The sequence below is a fragment of the Tachyglossus aculeatus genome, chromosome 3 (genome assembly GCF_015852505.1).
Source record: "Tachyglossus aculeatus isolate mTacAcu1 chromosome 3, mTacAcu1.pri, whole genome shotgun sequence".
Classification (NCBI taxonomy): Eukaryota; Metazoa; Chordata; class Mammalia; order Monotremata; family Tachyglossidae; genus Tachyglossus; species Tachyglossus aculeatus.
The window spans coordinates 87,940,269-87,957,497 of NC_052068.1; the positions used below are offsets into that span (position 1 = coordinate 87,940,269).

The 17,229-nt window shown below is 48.2% G+C and overlaps 1 protein-coding gene across 1 annotated transcript in view; it reads left to right on the forward strand.

Moving 5' to 3' along the window:
- The first annotated feature begins 3,377 nt into the window (after positions 1–3,377).
- Positions 3,378–17,229, forward strand: part of ZBTB7C (zinc finger and BTB domain containing 7C) — a 399,260-nt gene continuing 385,408 nt past the window's right edge. The window contains exon 1 of the mRNA XM_038744392.1: positions 3,378–3,766. The gene's annotated coding sequence lies outside the window, so the exon portion shown is untranslated. The remainder of the gene's footprint in view (positions 3,767–17,229) is intronic.

Consider the following 17,229-nt stretch of genomic DNA (forward strand, 5'->3'; position numbering starts at 1 on the left):
AGTAATTTCTACAAGCTGTAACTTTGAAGCAGCTGGCTGTATAGTGAACTGAAGCAGGGTAAGCAGAACAAACACATTAAGACAGTGCAGCTCAGTCTCCATCAGTATGGTGTAGGAGCAATCCCTTGGGAGACAGCTGCAATCAATCGATCAATGTATTTATTGAGTATTTACTGTGTGCAGAGCTCTGTAACTAAGCGCTTGGGAGAGTGCGATACAATAGAATTGGGAGAAGTGATTCCTGCCCTTAAAGAACATGCAGTCTAATGGAACTGCAGCCAGCGGATGAGGGATGGTTCTTCTGATGTAGAAACTTCGAGAAGATCGGGAGGCAGAGAAGCATTGTTGACAGTAACAACCAACATGGCAAGTAGAAAATATGTAACCCAATCTCACCATCAGCTTTTTGTACCTTGACAATGCCACTGGGTCCTCACTTTTCTTCTCCATTTCCCAGGTCTCAGCCAGGACTGGTCTGAGTCACTATCACTTTGGGAAGCACATCTGTGCACCTGAAAACAATTTGAGAAACATTAACTAAGGATGGTCTTCATCTGCAGCCTTAAAAAAAATACTCTTGAAAAACATAAAATTCCTAATCTTCATTTTCATCCAGAATGAAAAAAAGTTTACCTTCCCACAGCTCTTATCACCCAAATGACTTATGTGTATTTTATAACTTAGTCAATTGTTTTTATTGAGTGCGTACAGTGTGCAGAGCAGTGTACTAAGTACTTGGTAGAATATGATACAACAATAAGCAGACACATTGCTTGCCCACAACAAGCTTACAGTCCAGAACAGTTAGGTCAAGTGAACTATTGTTCAACAGATTAATTTCAAGTCCTTGAACAACTCTGGCTGTGGGCAGGGGATGTGTCTGTTCATGTCATGTCTGTTCATGTTCTAATGCCGGCTCCGCCACTTGTCAGCTGTGTGACTTTGGGCAAGTCACTTAACTTCTCTGGGCCTCAGTTATCTCATCTGTAAAATGGGGATTAAGACTGTGAGCCCCACGTGGGACAACTTGATCACCTTGTATCCCCCCAGTGCTTAGAACAGTGCTTCACACACAGTAAGTGCTTAACAAATGCCATTATTATTATTACTAGGTGCACTCTCCCAAGTGCTTAGTACAGTGCTCTGTAAACAGTAACCACTCAATAAATATGACTGAGTGAATGAATGAACAGGGAGCAAAACCATTGGACTTCTCAGGCTCACACATTCTGCTTTCCTGTGGAGTCCCCCAAAGCACTTTGGCTTTGGGGGGAGCATGCCTCCCTTGTGCCCCTATTAGCAAAATACACCTCCCCTCCCCGCTGCAAGAGAAAGAAAAAACTTAGTAGCAAGATGAGAACCGCTGCAGCAAACTCCCCCCAACCTACAAAGATTAATGAAGGAGCATACACTTCCCTCCTCTGGTGCTAACCTTCTCATTGTGCCTCCGTCTCACTTGTCTCGCTGCCGACCCCTGGCTCATGTCCTACCTCTGGCTTGGAATGCCCTCCCTCCTCAAATCCGACACACAATTACTCTCCCCTCTACTTCAAAGCCTCGTTGAGGGCACATCTCCTCCAAAATGCCTTCCCAGTTTACTTGTACTGATGTCTGTCTCCCTGACCCCAGACTGTGAGCTCACTGTGGGCAGGGATTGTCTCTCTTCATTGCTGTACTGTACTTTCCCGAAAGCTTAGTACAGTGCTCTGCACGTGGTAAGTGCACAATGAATAGAAGCAGTGTGGCTCAGTGGAAAGAGCCCGGGATTGGGAGTCAGAGGTCATGGGTTCTAATCCTAACTCCATCACTTGTCTGCTGTGTGACTTGGGGCAAGTCGCTTAACTTCTCTGTGCCACAGTTACCTCATCTGTAAAATGGGGAGTAAGACTGTGAGCCCCACGTGGGACAACCTAATCAGCTTGTATCCCCCCAGTGCTTAGAACAGTAATCACTTAACAAATACCATCATCATTATTATTATTAATACGATTGAATGAACGAGGTGGGGGGGTCATTGCGAGGCAGTGGCAGTGTTTGCAGCACGTCTCCCCCCTTCTAAATAAATGCCATTATTATTATTCTAGACTGTGAGCCCGTTGTTGGGTAGGGACTGTCACTATCGGTTGCCGAATTGTACTTTCCAAGCGCTTAGTGCAGTGCTCTGCACACAGCGCTCAATAAATACCATTGAATGAATTATTGAATGACAATTTCCCAGTGGAGCCGCGTTACCCGATGAAGCATCCGCAGGCCCGGGGTGGCCCGTGGCCCCTGGCCCGGAGTGGCACGTGGCCCGGGGGCTTCCATGGCACGAGGAAGCTGTCAAGGGGCTCCGGGGCGGGGCTTCGGGTTTCCCCCTCCTCCAGTAGCCCAGGGGGCGAGCTGACTGGCCACCTCGGAGGACGGGCCGCCAGGACCTGCCGCAGACTCGCCCGTCCATCCCCGAAACCAACCGGGCCGGAGAGAACGAGAAGCCCTCCTCGGGTCCTTTCTCGCCGCTGAAAAGCGATTTCCATCTCCATCAGCGCGGGGTCCCAACAGGACTAGGGAAACTTTTTATCCCCCCTGCCTCTCCCTTCTTGAGGTTAAAAAAATGATCAGTCACTTTTATGTCATTTAATTAATTTCTCCCCCATCGGACTAGGCAAAGAATATCCGACTTCGGGACAAACTAGGCAAGCTCTTCTCCCTCTTCCCACCGCGTCCTGGGCCGCCTTGGTGATCTAAAAATAGGGGGACTAGGGAATCTTTTTTCCCCTCCATCACCCTGCCTCTCCCTTCTTGAGGTTTTTTTTTTTAAAAAATGATCACTCACTTTTATGTTATTGAATTAATTTCTCCTCCGTCGGACTTGGCAAAGAATATCCAACTTGGGGGCAGAAGAGCCAAGTTCTTTTCTCTCTGTCCCTGTCCTGGGCCGCCTTGGTGATCTAAAAAATAGGGGGACTAGGGAAACTTTTTTCCCCTCCATCCCCTTGCCTCTCCCTTCTTGAGGTTTTTAAAAAAATGATCACTCACTTTTATGTTATTTAATTAATTTCGTCCCCCTCGGACTTGGCAAAGAATATCCAACCTGGGGGCAAAAGAGCCAAGTTCTTTTCTCTCTCTCCCTGTCCTGGGCCGCCTTGGTGATCTAAAAATAGCGGCCCCTTCCGAGCTTGCCCCGCAGAATCTGGGAGGGCTATCCCGGGCTTCGGGGCGGGGAGAGGAGCCGGGGCTCCTGGGTTTCATTGTCCGGGTGGGCTGTACCTTTAAATCCTGGAGGAGGAAAAGGAGAGCAGCGAGGGTCGCTCGGCCGGCCCTCCCTCCCTCCCTCATAGGAAGGGAGCGGAGGAGGGGAAGGAGTGGACACTTAGCCAGTGCATGTGCGAAAAGGGAGGGAAGACCCAGGCAGCCAGGGAGAAGAAGAGCCAACCGCAGACATCCGGGCCCTTTCTGCCCATTCGAGCATCTCCCCCTCCCCTTAACTCCCTCCCAGCCCTGCATAACTCCAGCGGGGCTGCCTCCAGACCCGGAGACAGCCGACAGAGGAGGAGGAGGAGGAGGAGCTGAGGTTGCTTCTGCAGCTGCTGCTCCTCGAAGCCAGTGCAACCCACGCCCCGGCTGCCGCCACGAGACCTTGGCAACGGAGCGAGCGCTGCCCAGCTGGGCTGGGGTCGTCGCTGCCCCCGCCAGGTGCTGACAGCCCGGACGGAGGAGGAGGAGGAGGAGGAGGGGGCGGCTGCGAAGGGCACGAGCATCTCGAAGATCCGATGTCTGCTTAAAGGTGAGCGTCGCCTCTCCCTTCCCCGCGTCTCCCTCCTCCGTTCCCACCTCGGTTCAAGTCATTGCACAGTCGAGGTCCGGGGTCTCCTTTCCCTGGCATCGCCTCGCCAGCCGCGGTGCCCCCCTGCCTGGGGCTGCAGGGTGGGCAGGGGGCGGCAGTTTATCCCGCTGTGGGGGCTCGGAAGGGGGGGCGAGGGCAGCGCCCGGAGAGGCTGCGATTCAGGGGACTCAGCGGGCTCTGCGAGCGGGGCACGGATGGCGAAGGATGCAGGCGGGTGCTGACATCGCTGGCTGCGGGGAAGAGAGGGAGATGCCAGGGAGGAACTTGTGAAGGACCCAGGGGGCGGAGGCGCACCGAGAAGCGGAGCGAGCGAGGCCGGGGATGAAAAAGTTGTGCAGTGACAGGTGGTTTCCGCTGGAAGTTTGGCGGCGGTCGCCTGGAAAGTTACTTGGGAATTTTGGAGAAAGAGGGGGGGAGAGAAGGAGAGAAGTGAGAGGGAGAGAGAAAGAGGGGAAAGAAAAAGAGAAAGGGGGGAGAGAGAAAGAGTAGGGGGAAAAAAGAGAGAAAGAGGGCGGGAAAGCGAGGACAGAGAAAATGGGGGGGAGAAAGGGGGGAGAGAGAGGAAGGGGAGAGAGAGAGAAAGAGGAGGGAGGAGAGAGAGAAAGAGGAGGGAGGAGAGAGAGAAAGAGGAGGGAGGAGAGAGAGAAAGAGGAGGGGGGAGAGAGAAAGAGGAGGGGGGAGAGAGAGAAAGAGGAGGGGGGAGAGAGAGAAAGAGGAAGGGGGAGAGAGAGAAAGAGGAGGGGGAGAGAGAGAAAGAGGAGGGGGGAGAGAGAGAGAAAGAGGAGGGGGGAGAGAGAGAGAAAGAGGAGGGGGGAGAGAGAGAGAAAGAGGAGGGGGGAGAGAGAGAGAAAGAGGAGGGGGGAGAGAGAGAGAAAGGGGGGGAGAGAGAGAAAGGGGGGGAGAGAGAGAGAAAGGAGGGGGGAGAGAGAGAGAAAGAGGAGGGGGAGAGAGAGAGAAAGGAGGGGGAGAGAGAGAAAGAGGAGGGGGAGAGAGAGAGAAAGAGGAGGGGGAGAGAGAGAGAAAGAGGAGGGGGAGAGAGAGAAAGAGGTGGGGGAGAGAGAGAAAGAGGAGGGGGAGAGAGAAAGAGGAGGGGGAGAGAGAGAAAGAGGAGGGGGAGAGAGAGAAAGAGGAGGGGGAGAGAGAGAAAGAGGGGGGAGAGAGAAAGAGGAGGGGGAGAGAGAGAAAGAGGTGGGGGAGAGAGAGAGAAAGAGGTAGGGGAGAGAGAGAAAGGGGGGAGGAAGAGAAAGGGGGGGAGAGAGAGAGAAAGAGGGGGGAGAGGAGAGAGAGAAAGAGAGGGGGAGAGGGGGGAGAGGAGAGAGAGAGAAAGAGAGGGGGGAGAGGAGAGAGAGAAAGAGAGGGGGGAGAGGAGAGAGAAAGAGAGGGGGGAGAGGAGGGGGGGAGAGGAGAGAGAGAGAGAGGGGGGAGAGGAGAGAGAGAGAGAGAGGGGGGAGAGGAGAGAGAGAGAAAGAGAGGGGGGAGAGGAGAGAGAGAAAGAGGGGGGAGAGGAGAGAGAGAGAAAGAGAGGGGGGAGAGGAGAGAGAGAGAGAAAGAGAGGGGGGGAGAGGAGAGAGAGAGAGAAAGAGGGGGGAGAGGAGAGAGAGAGAGAAAGAGGGGGGAGAGGAGAGAGAGAGAGAAAGAGGGGGGAGAGGAGAGAGAGAGAGAAAGAGGGGGGGAGAGGAGAGAGAGAGAAAGAGAGGGGGGAGAGGAGAGAGAGAGAGAAAGAGGGGGGGGAGAGGAGAGAGAGAGAAAGAGAGGGGGGAGAGGAGAGAGAGAGAGAAAGAGAGGGGGGAGAGGAGAGAGAGAAAGAGAGGGGGGAGAGGAGAGAGAGAGAGAAAGAGGGGGGAGAGGAGAGAGAGAGAGAAAGAGAGGGGGGAGAGGAGAGAGAGAGAAAGAGAGGGGGGAGAGGAGAGAGAGAGAAAGAGGGGGGAGAGGAGAGAGAGAGAAAGAGAGGGGGGAGAGGAGAGAGAGAGAAAGAGAGGGGGGAGAGGAGAGAGAGAGAAAGAGAGGGGGGAGAGGAGAGAGAGAGAAAGAGAGGGGGGAGAGGAGAGAGAGAGAAAGAGGGGGGAGAGGAGAGAGAGAGAAAGAGAGGGGGGAGAGGAGAGAGAGAGAAAGAGAGGGGGGAGAGGAGAGAGAGAAAGAGAGGGGGGAGAGGAGAGAGAGAGAAAGAGCGGGGGGAGAGGAGAGAGAGAGAAAGAGAGGGGGGAGAGGAGAGAGAGAGAAAGAGAGGGGGGAGAGGAGAGAGAGAGACAGAGAGGGGGGAGAGGAGAGAGAAGGGGGGGGGAGAGGAGAGAGAGAGAAGGAGGGTGGAGAGGAGAGAGAGAGAAAGAGAGGGGGGAGAGGAGAGAGAGAGTAGGAGAGGGGGGAGAGGAGAGAGGAGGGACGAGAGGAGAGAGAGAGAAAGAGAGGGGGGAGAGGAGAGAGAGAGAAAGAGGGGGGAGAGGAGAGAGAGAGAAAGAGGGGGGGAGAGGAGAGAGAGAGAAAGAGGGGGGAGAGGAGAGAGAGAGAAAGGGGGGGAGAGGAGAGAGAGAAAGAGGGGGGGAGAGGAGAGAGAGAAAGAGGGGGGGAGAGGAGAGAGAGAGAAAGAGAGGGGGGAGAGGAGAGAGAGAAAGAGGGGGGGAGAGGAGAGAGAGAGAAAGAGAGGGGGGAGAGGAGAGAGAGAGAGAGAGAGGGGGGAGAGGAGAGAGAGAGAAAGAGAGGGGGGAGAGGAGAGAGAGAGAAAGAGAGGGGGGAGAGGAGAGAGAGAGAAAGAGAGGGGGGAGAGGAGAGAGAGAGAGAAAGAGAGGGGAGAGGAGAGAGAGAGAAAGAGAGGGGGGGGATGAGAGAGAGAGAGAGAGGGGGGGGGGGAGAGAGAGAGAGAGGGAGGAGGGGAGAGAGAGAGAGCGAGAGAGGGGGGAGAGGAGAGAGAGAGAAAGAGAGGGGGGAGAGGAGAGAGAGAAAGAGGGGGGAGAGGAGAGAGAGAGAGAGGAGGGGGGAGAGAGGGGGAGGGGGAGAGAAGAAGAGGGGGAGAGAGAAAGGGGAAGGAGGAAAGAGGAGTGGGAAGGGGGAGTGAGGGGAGGGGGAAGAAAAAGGAGGGGGAAGGGGAAGTGAGAGAGGATGGGGGAGAGAGAGGAGTGGAGAGAGAAAGGGTAGGGGGACAGAGGGAGGGGAGAGAAAGAGGAGAGGAAGAGAAGTAAAGGGGTGGAGGGAGAGGGGATGGGGAGAGAGGTAAAGGGGTGAGGGAAGATGGGAGGGGGAGAGAGATTAAGGGGTGGGGGAGAGAGATAAAGGTGGGGGAGAGAGATAAAGGGGTGGGGTAGAGAGAGGAGAGTGGGAGAGACAAAGGGCTGGGGGAAGAGAGGTTGGGGAGAGAGAAAGGAGTGGGGAGAGAGAGAAGGGGAAAAGAGAAAGGGGAGAGAGAAAGGAGTGCGGAGAGAGAAAGAGAAGGGGAAAACAGAAAGGGGAGAGAGAGTAAGGGAGGGAGGGAGAGAAAGAAGGGGAGAGAGAGAGAAAGAGGAAGGGAAGAGAGAAAGAGAAGGGGGGGGAAGAGGAGGGGGAAGGAAAGGGAATGGGGGAGAGGGAGAGAGAGTGATAGAATGTTGGGGGAGAGGGGATGAGGGGGAGAGAGGGTAAGAGCAGGGAGAGAAAGGAGGGGTGAGAGAGAAGGAGGCCAGGGGAAAGAGTAAGGGGAAGGAAGAAGAATGGGGGAGAGGAAGGGAGAGAAAGAGAATGTGGCGGGGTTGGGGGGAGAGGAAGGGTGGGAGAGACAGAAGGGGGAGGGAGAAAAAGTGAAGGGAGGAGAGAGAGAAAGACTGTTTCTCCCCTTTCATTATTTTCCCCCTCTCTTTTCCTCACCTCCCCCTCCTCACTCATCCTGTCCAAACCATTCCGGCAGGATACGCCCCCGAGCTGAACATCTGCGGGATGCCAGGAGGATGGAGAAAAGAGTGAGGGGGTGTTTCGAGGAGAAATTGATATGTGAGGTGGTCCTAAACAGGGACTCAGGAGAATTATAGCAAGTTCAGGAAAGGAATAAGGTCAGATGGATGGGCAGGATCAGGGGGATGGACAGGCAGCCCAGTCATGGTTTTTAGGCATTGGTGAGGCAGGAGTCAGGACCCTGCCTGGCCTAGAGAATGGGCAAGAGGAAATGATTCTCTTACTGAATTTGAACCCCAAGAGCATTGTTGGTTTTGTGTGTATGTGCAGTGCTGAAAATTTAGTGCAGCAGGACTAAGGAGCAACCCCCACCACCACCCCTGCCACCTCCCAGAGAGAGAAATGAAGTTGCATTCACCCTTCCTTTGTTGCAATTAGATGGGACGAGGAGCCATTATGGAAAACCTCTGTGGAGAGGGGACCGGAGGGCTTCAGAGTTTGTAACTGTGGGGTGGAGGCGTTTGATCTCCCAAAATGAACCTCTCTCGAGCACGCTAAAAAGAGAAAGAGAAGACACCAGCTGTCCCAGAGGGGTGGGGTGGGAAAATCCTTATTTTCAGGAGCAAACGTTCTTCCTTTCCCTAACCCTCTAAATAAGAAGTGTTCTGGGCTTAGATGATTTCTGCAGGCCCTTGAGATTGCCTCAGCCTCTTGGCCTTATTTGTGACTGGCCCGGTTGTTAAAGGCAAGGCCATGGGTGCCTTTTTGTAAATCCTCTTGGTTCACTCTGGAGTGGCTCATTAGAAGGTGAAAGAAATCAGTAGGAATCCTCTCTTGAGAGCTTGATCTGACAATGGATTCAAGTTGGACGCTATGACCATTTAAAACTATATATTTTTAATAACTTCAGTGGAAGCTTGCTTGCCCCTTGAGAATTCTATATTTTTCTGGATATGGAGAGATTACCTGATAGAAAAAAACTATTTTGGATCTGTTAGGCCTTACTTTCCCATGTCTCTGGTACAATAAGTATTATGACCACTTGCAAGTCATCATCAACACTACTTACTTTACTTAATATACCAGGCACTATAGCAGGCAATGAGAAGGTTACTGCAGAAGTTGCCTTGTTCTTTGCTCTCAAGGAATTAGGAGAACACAAAAACAACATTTAAATAGAAGGGGTAGATAGCATGGGTGCAGATCTTTTTTTAAAAAGTCTGAGTGTGTATATATATATATATATATATATATATATATATATATACACATTTCCATTCTTTGTATGCTTAGATTTTTTCATACATAAATATACATCCACATAATTTACAGCAATTATACATAGGGACCAGGGGGAATTAAAGTGAATAGGGTGATAAGGTTAGGAAGATTTACTCTACAAAGGCAAGTGCTTTTCTTCAGCCCTAATTTCACCTCGTGAAAGCGACCAAACTGCTTCCCTTGTCATGTCTAGTACTTAATTTAGTGGTGGTGAATCTAAGGAAAACAAGCTCCCTAAAGGAGGTCTTGTATAATTTCATCATTTGTCATTTTACTCCATAGATATAGCTACGTGTGTGTGTGTGTTTATACATACATTTATTTTTGCTGCTTCTCTTCACTTTTATACTGTTTATTAGAAGCCTCTTTTGCCACAGATCACTTTGCAATGTTATCCTGCTGTCATTTGCTTTCTTCTCCCCAATACATTCTTTAACTTCATTTTCCAACACTGTGTTCCTTTATTAGTATGGTCAGGATTTCGACATGTGTGTCTTATTGAAAACATCGAATTTCTGCAGAATGACAGATATCTATTTGCCTGGTAATTAGTTTTTACAGATATTTTTTGCAATTGAAGTGAATTTTGGATCAATTACACTGGAACATAAATGTGATGTCTAACGTTAGTGAATATCAGCTGGAGAGAATTAACAATTATCTGGAGGTGCACAAGTCAATGTTGTTTTGAGTATGTGTCCCAGATATTAAAATCAATAAATGGGTTTTCAGTACTTGTTTTTACTCTAAGTATTGAACGTATATACACATTCTGTAGTATGTGATCAAAATTAAATTATAAACTCTTGCTTTTAACCAGTTGGAAATTCAGATGTAGAATCCTAGTATAGGAAGAAACAATTGACAAACATGTAGTCCCACTCCAGACAGAAAAATGGCTTAAAGCATCCAGGATGGAGAGATGCCTGTATTATTTTTTTCCTTAAGGATCTCCAGGGACTGTGGCTTTGCAAGCTCCCTTGGAAGCCCAGTCCTAAAAATCAAGAAACGTCCAGCCCCAAATCTCCCCTGCTTAGATTTCAAACCCTTTCCCCTTGATTCATTTTTAATGGACCTAAAGGCAGTTACTAAGCTATCCCTTATACTTTTCTTCTCCCAAATAAACATTCCCAATCCCTTTCATCTTTCCTCATAATTCCTAGAATCATTCCAATCACACTTCTCTGGGCCTTTAAAGTTTTCTCCTTCTTAAAGTACAATGAGCAAAGTCAAAAATAGTGCTCTGATAAAAGCATGGCGTAGATACAAGCTACTCAGGTTGAACAAAGTCCCTGTCCCACATGGGGCTCACAGTCTTAATCCTCATTTTAAAGATGAGGTAACTGAGGCACTGAGAAGTTAAGTGACTTTCCCAATGTCATGCATCAGACAAGTGGCAGAGCTGGGATTAGAACTCAGGATCTTGTAACCACATCCACACACCAATCTTGACATGTGCTGAGTTTCAACATCACTAGTCACTGAACCATTTCTCACCTCAACAACTCTGAAATGCACTCTCTGATCACCATTCCTATGATTATTGTGGTATTTAGGTAAATGTACTAAGCATTTGAGTTGGAGACAAGATAGGTTGGGTACAGTCCCTGCCCTACATGGTGCTGATGGTCTAGCAAGAAGGGAGAACATTTACAGATGAGGAAACTGAGGCATAGAGAAGTTAAGTAATTAGCCCAAATTCACACAGTTAACGAGTGGTAGAGGTGGAATTCAAACACAGGTCTTCTGACTCCCAGGTCTGTGCTCTTTCCACTAGTCCACTCCTTCATAATTGCAAATTTCTCCCCCAAATCCTTCATGAAATGCTTTGCATCCTTTATACCCCTCCTTCACCACTCCCAAGCTATCTTCCCTTATTCAAACCACCTAACCTCCCATCTCTTGATACACATATCCATGCTCTCAACATCTCTAGTTCAACCAAACTCAATTCCTTCATTCCTCCATCTCCCCCCACCATTCCTTTGTTGATCTCATTCTACCAAACCCAACCCTGGATCACTTCCACAGTCTGCTGCCACTGCTTGTGCCCTCAGGTTGCAGAGACCCATTGGCAGAAAACCTACCATTTCGCATTTGCCCCGTACTTTCTGCAACTCTGAGCATTTTCTCTCTCTCCCTCTCTCTCCTCCTCCTCCTATCTCTCTATAACTTTTCCTAGCCTCCCTGGCATTATCCCCACTAGTTATTCCAGATGTTTAACTCCCTCCTGAAGCCTCCAGTCTCCTCACATTCTCCCTCTCTCCTCCATGTAGACCTTGCCAATTAGTTTCAGTTTTATCAGCAAAGTATCAGGCCTGAGCTTCCCTAAGACAGCCACTCACTCCCCGAATTCCCCCACCTATACTCTTTCAAGTGCCCCAGACATCTCCCAAAAGGAGAGCAGTCATCTGCTTTTAAAATATATCTCCTCTACCAGTGCCTTGGACGCCATCTCTCTCACTTTTCCAAAGCCCTTGCTCCCAATCTGCATATCTCCCTGATCACTATTAGTCAATCAGTATAATTCATTTGAGCATTTTCTATGTGCAGAGCACAGTGCTAAGCACTTGGGAGAGTAAAATACAACAGAGTTGGTAGAAACGTTCCCTGCCCGAAAGGAGCTTACAGTCCAGAGGGGGAAACAATTTGATGCTGAGGTGCATGGGCAAACACAGGATGATCTTGAGGAATGGGGAGGCATGGACTGAACTTGTTTTAGAAAAATTATCCAAGCAGCAGAGTGAAGTAAAGACTGGAGTGGGGAGAAATAGGAAGCAGGTCAGCAAGGAGGCTGATGCAGTAGTCATGACAGGAACAAGTGTTTGGATTAGTAGTAGCAGGTTTGGGTGGAGAGGAAAAAATGGATTTTAGCAATGTTGTGAAGGTGGAACTGACAGAATTTGGTGACAGGCTGAATATGTGTGTTGAGTGAGAGAGTTAAGTTGAGAATAATGCCAAGGTTACAAGTTTGTGAGACAGGGAAGATACTATCATTAACCACTCTCACTCGCTCACACTCAAACTAGCTCCTTCCCCTCTACCTTAAAGCATGCTATTTCCCCTACATTAACAAATCCCTCTCTGGATCCCATTGTACCCTCTGGCTATCACATCATCTCTCTGTTCCTATTCTTGTACAAACTCCTCAACATTGGTTGCCTCTACTTCCTCTCCTCCAAATTCCTTCTTAACCCACTGCAATTTGGGTTCCACCTCCTTTTCTCTACCTAGACTGGATTCTCCAAATCCATTACTGACCTCTTTCATGCCACAACTAAATGAACTCTACTTTACCCTGATCTTCCTTGACCTCTTGGCTGTCTTTGGCACTGCAGACCATTTTCTTCTGGAAACACTAAATAATACTCTAGTTTTACTGACAGTCCTCTCCTCATCTCTCTGGCTATTCATTTTCAGTCTCTTTCACTGGCTTCTTTTCTGCCTCTCATCCACCAACTGAGGGTATTGTTCAGGTCTCTGTTCTTGGTCTCCTTCTCTTCTACTTTACATTCACTCCCTTGGGGAGCTCACCTGTTCCTATAAATTCAGGTACTGCCCCTAGACAACTGACTACAAACAGCATGGCCTAGTGGCGAGAACACAGGTTTGGGAGTCAGAGGATGTGGGTTCTAATCTCTGTTCTGCCATTTGTCTGCTGTGTGACCTTGGACAAGTCATTTAAATTCTCTGTGCCTCAGTTACCTCATCTGTAAAATGGGGATTAAGACTGTGAGCCCCATGTGGGGCAACCTGATTACTCTGTATCTACCCCAGTGCTTAGAACAGTGCTTGGCACATAATTATAGTATTGTTAAGTATTTACTATTATTATTATAATTAGTGGAGAGAGTACAGGACTGGGAGTCAGAGGAACCAAGGTTCAAATCTGGTTTCTGCCACTTGTCTGCTATGTGATCTTGGGCAAGTCACTTCACTTCTCTGTGCCTCAGTTAGCTCATCTGTAAGCTATGGACTAACACTGTGAGCCCTACGAGGGATTGGGACTGTGTCCAATCTAATTAACTTGTATCTACCCCAGGGCTTAGTACAGTGCCTAGCACATAGTGACGAATACCATGAAAAAAATGACTCCCAAGGGTACGCTACCAGCTCTAATCTCTCACTTATTCTATAATCTTGCATTTCCTCTTGTCTTCTCTCTTTTTATGCCCCACCAGCACTTCAAGTCCAATATGGCCCAAACTGACCACCTCATCTTTCCTCCCAAATCCCTGAGTCTGACTTTCACATCACATTTTATTTTGTGACTGTCTCCCTTGATAGTAAGCTCCTTGAGGATAGGGTTCATGTCTTCTGATTCTCTTGTACTCTTCAAGTCCCTTGTACATTGTTCTGCATGCAGTAGGCACTCAATACATCTTATTGATGGAATGCATAATAATAATAACGATGGTATTTGTTAAGCACTTACTATGTGCAAAACACTGTTCTAAGCGCTGGGAGGATACAAGGTGATCAGGTTGTCCCACATGGGGCTCACAGTCTTAATCCCCATTTTACAGATGAGGTAATCGAGGCCCAGAGAATTTAAGTGGCTTGCCCAAGGTCACACAGCTGACAAGTGGTGGATCCAGGATATGAACCCATGACCTCTGACTCCCAAGCCCGCACTCTTTCCACTGAGCCACACTATATTGAAGAGCCATCGCTATGCGTTGACAGCTGAAACCCTGTGTGCAGATGAATGAACTGAGAGGGTTGGGGTTTAGTGTGAAGAGCAGGAGGACTCAGAATAGAGCCTTGGCAGACACACATGGGAGATGATCAATGGAAGAGGAGCCAGCAAATGAGACTGAGAAGGAGTGGTCAGTGAGGTAGGAGGAGCATTTACAGGAGTGATCCACAGTGTTGTGGGGGGCTGAGGGGTCAGGAAGGAACAGATCAAAATTAGAGGCCAGCAGAGCTCAATTTAGGTCCCATAGCATTCTGGGGCTTAGGGTACTGGCAGCCAAAGAGCCAGGGGCTTTAAGCCCATGCTCCTTCAATTTGCCCACCTTCCCAGTTGCTAAGGAAGAAGGGGAGGCGCACCAGTTAGGAATGGTGACCTGGTGTCCCAGTTTTCATCATCCAGTCAGGCTAGTTAGGCATCCCTAGGGAAGCAGTTTTTTGGATGCTTCCCCATTTTCCTCCCTTAGTGGCCTGTTCCAACCTTTCATGCCGGGAAATTCTTCCTTATGTCTATTTTAATCCAAACTTCTCCCCTTGCTAGTTAAACTTGCTTCATCTTTATTATGTGGAGGCGAAACAGCTGGTTAGCGTCCTTCTCCTTGTAACCCTTCATATGCTTGAAAATATTGTGCAAATTATCCCTAATATTTTTTTCTTTCTTGGTAGGTTCTATTTTTCCAATCTCTGTATCATTTCTGTTTGGATTTGCTCCCTTTATTCACCCCTCCCTCAGCCCCACAGCACTTATGTACATATCTGTACTTCATTTATTTATATTAATGTCTGTATCCCCGTCTAGGCTGTAAGCTCAGTATGGGTTGGGAACACATCTACCAACTCTTGTTGTAATCTCCCAAGCACTTAGTAGAGTGCTCTGCACAGAGTAAGCACTCGATAAATACAACTGATTGATTGGAGAGCACAGGCCCACCAACACAACTTCCCAGTAGGTGAACTCTTTGGATAACTGACCATCATTTGCCAAGTATTTCCTTACCTCACTGAGCTCCACGCCCAATATCATTTGGTTTTGTGAGTGTCAGGATGTGTGTGTGTGTGTGTGTGTGTGTGTGTTCATATTTCAAATGTTGCCAAGGATTCCAAATGTTTACCTCTGGGAGCAAGAAATGTCAGAATCTATGATTTTGTACCAGGGCTGTTCACTTTCAGAACAGCTGTGGATACCTATCTGTTAATGTATCATTCAGGTAACATTTCTCTCTAGAATTGCTAAGCAAAACCCAAAGGAATAGAGCATTTCTTTTGTATTATTCAATTTGGGCGTCTGCTGGGGTGGATTGAAATTAGGTTGTTCCACAGTTACACAAGGAAAGAAGGAGAGATGCATGGGTCTTTTAAAGAAATTACTCAGTTTCAGACACATATGCGAAGAAATCAGGGTCTCTTACTGAGAACTGTATGATCAGAAAGCAAAAAGAATTAATCTTAGTTTATCAACTCTCCCTGGAAGCCCAGTGAAAAATATAGTGAAGAACTAATTAAAGTTGTTGCTTTTAATCTTAATTTATATCTTAGGCAGTATTCCCAAGAACAAATTCTGCCCTAATCATATTATAATCATCCAGCTACTCATATATACATAGTCCATTCACACTTCCACACAGTAGATTTGGCAGTTATTGGACACATGTCCATAAATGCTCTGATCAAGTTTGAATGCCCCCGAGAAGGAGACTGAACAGAAAATATTCAGCATGGTTCCTGCCCTAGAGGAGTTTACAATCCAAAGAGGTCTACTGTAGGGCAGATATTGTCCACCTTTTGCAAGTTTTACAGTCCCTCGCGGGTACAACAATCTGTGATTTGGTTACCACCACCTTATCTGGATCCTGGGCCATGTCTAAGTCTCATTCCACCATTTTTAGATTCTGTGTTGCTGCTGCCCTATCTTCACAGTCCTCCACCACTCTTCCAGCTCTTTCCCCTCCAGCTCTCTTCCCTTGTCCTCAGTTTACCTCTGTCCACCCACCACCTCTCCGCCTGACTAGGGAGATATGGTTAGGAGTCCAGCATGGCAAGTTAGGACTCTGTAGGGGTAACAATAGTGGCCCAAAGCCCAGAACCAGTGACCATAAAGCAAGTGCCTGGGAGTCAGAAGATCATGGGTTCTAATCCCAACTCCTCCACACGTCTGCTCTGTGCCCATAGGCAAATCATTTCACTTCTCTGTGCCTCAGTTACCTCATCTGCTTAATGGGGATTGAGACTGGGGGCCCCACATGAGACAGGGACTTTGTCCAGCCCGATTTACTTGTATCCACTCCAGTGTTTAGTGTTGTGCTTGGCACATAGTAAGTGCTTAACGAATACCATTGTTATTATGATTATTAACTGTTCAACAGTCCAACAGCCTCCCGTCCTTCAAAAGCCTCCTAAAACCACATCTCTTTCAAAAGACCTTCCCAGACTAAGCCCTCTACTTCCTCTTTTCACCCGACCCCTCTGCAGTGACTATGCACTTGTCTATGTACCCCTTAAGCTCTTCGATCCCACCTCAGCCCTGTAGTACTTATATAAATATTCTTATATTACTATTTCTCCTGTCCCCAATCTATTTTAATGTCTATCTCCCCCTGTAGAGTGTACACTCCTTGTGAGCAGGGATCACAAGGTCTAGGGAAGCAGCATGGCCTAGTGGTAGAGCACAGGCTGGTAGTCAGAAGGACCTGGGTTCTAATTCCTCCACTGCCACTTGTCTGTTGTGGGACCTTGGGCAAGTCACTTAATTTCCCTGTGCCTCAGTTACTGCATTTGTAAAAAGGAATTAAGACTGTGAACCCCAAGTGGTACAGGGACTGTGTCCAACCTGAGTAGCTTGTATCTACCCCAGCACTTAGGACAGTGTTTGACACAAAGTAAGTGCTTAACAAATATCATATCATTATTATTGTTATCACATCTACCAATTCTGTTGTATTGTACTTCTGCTGTATTGTACCTTTCCAAATGCTAAGTACAGTACTGTGCACACAGTGAGAGTTTAATAAGTACTATTAATTGATCAATTGATTGATAACTGCAGCTGCCATTTGGGTCTTGGATTGTGTCCAAAGCAGAATTCCTAATCTTCCCACCCAAACCCTGTCCTCCCCATGTCTTTCCCATCACTGAAGGCAGCACCACTATTCTCCCTGTCTCACAAGCCCATAACCTTTACATTATTCTCAACTCATCTTTCTCATTCAACCCACATATTCAATGTCATGAAATCGCATTGGTTCCACCTTCACTTAATTAAAATCCACCCTTTTCTATCCATCCAAAAAGCTACCATATTGAACCAAGCACTTATTCTATCCTGCCTTCACTACTGCAACAACCTCTTTGCTGACCTCCCTGCCTCCTATCTCTCCCCACTCCAGTCCATACTTCATTCTGATTCCCAGATCATTTTTTTCACAAACGTTCAAGCCACTTCCTCCCAATCCTCAAGAACTTCCAGGGATTGCCTTCCCATTGACTCTAAAGCACTCCATCAGCTCTCCCTTACCTCACAGATTTCTTACTACAACACAGTCTGCACATTTAACTTCTCTAATGACAACTTACTGTAC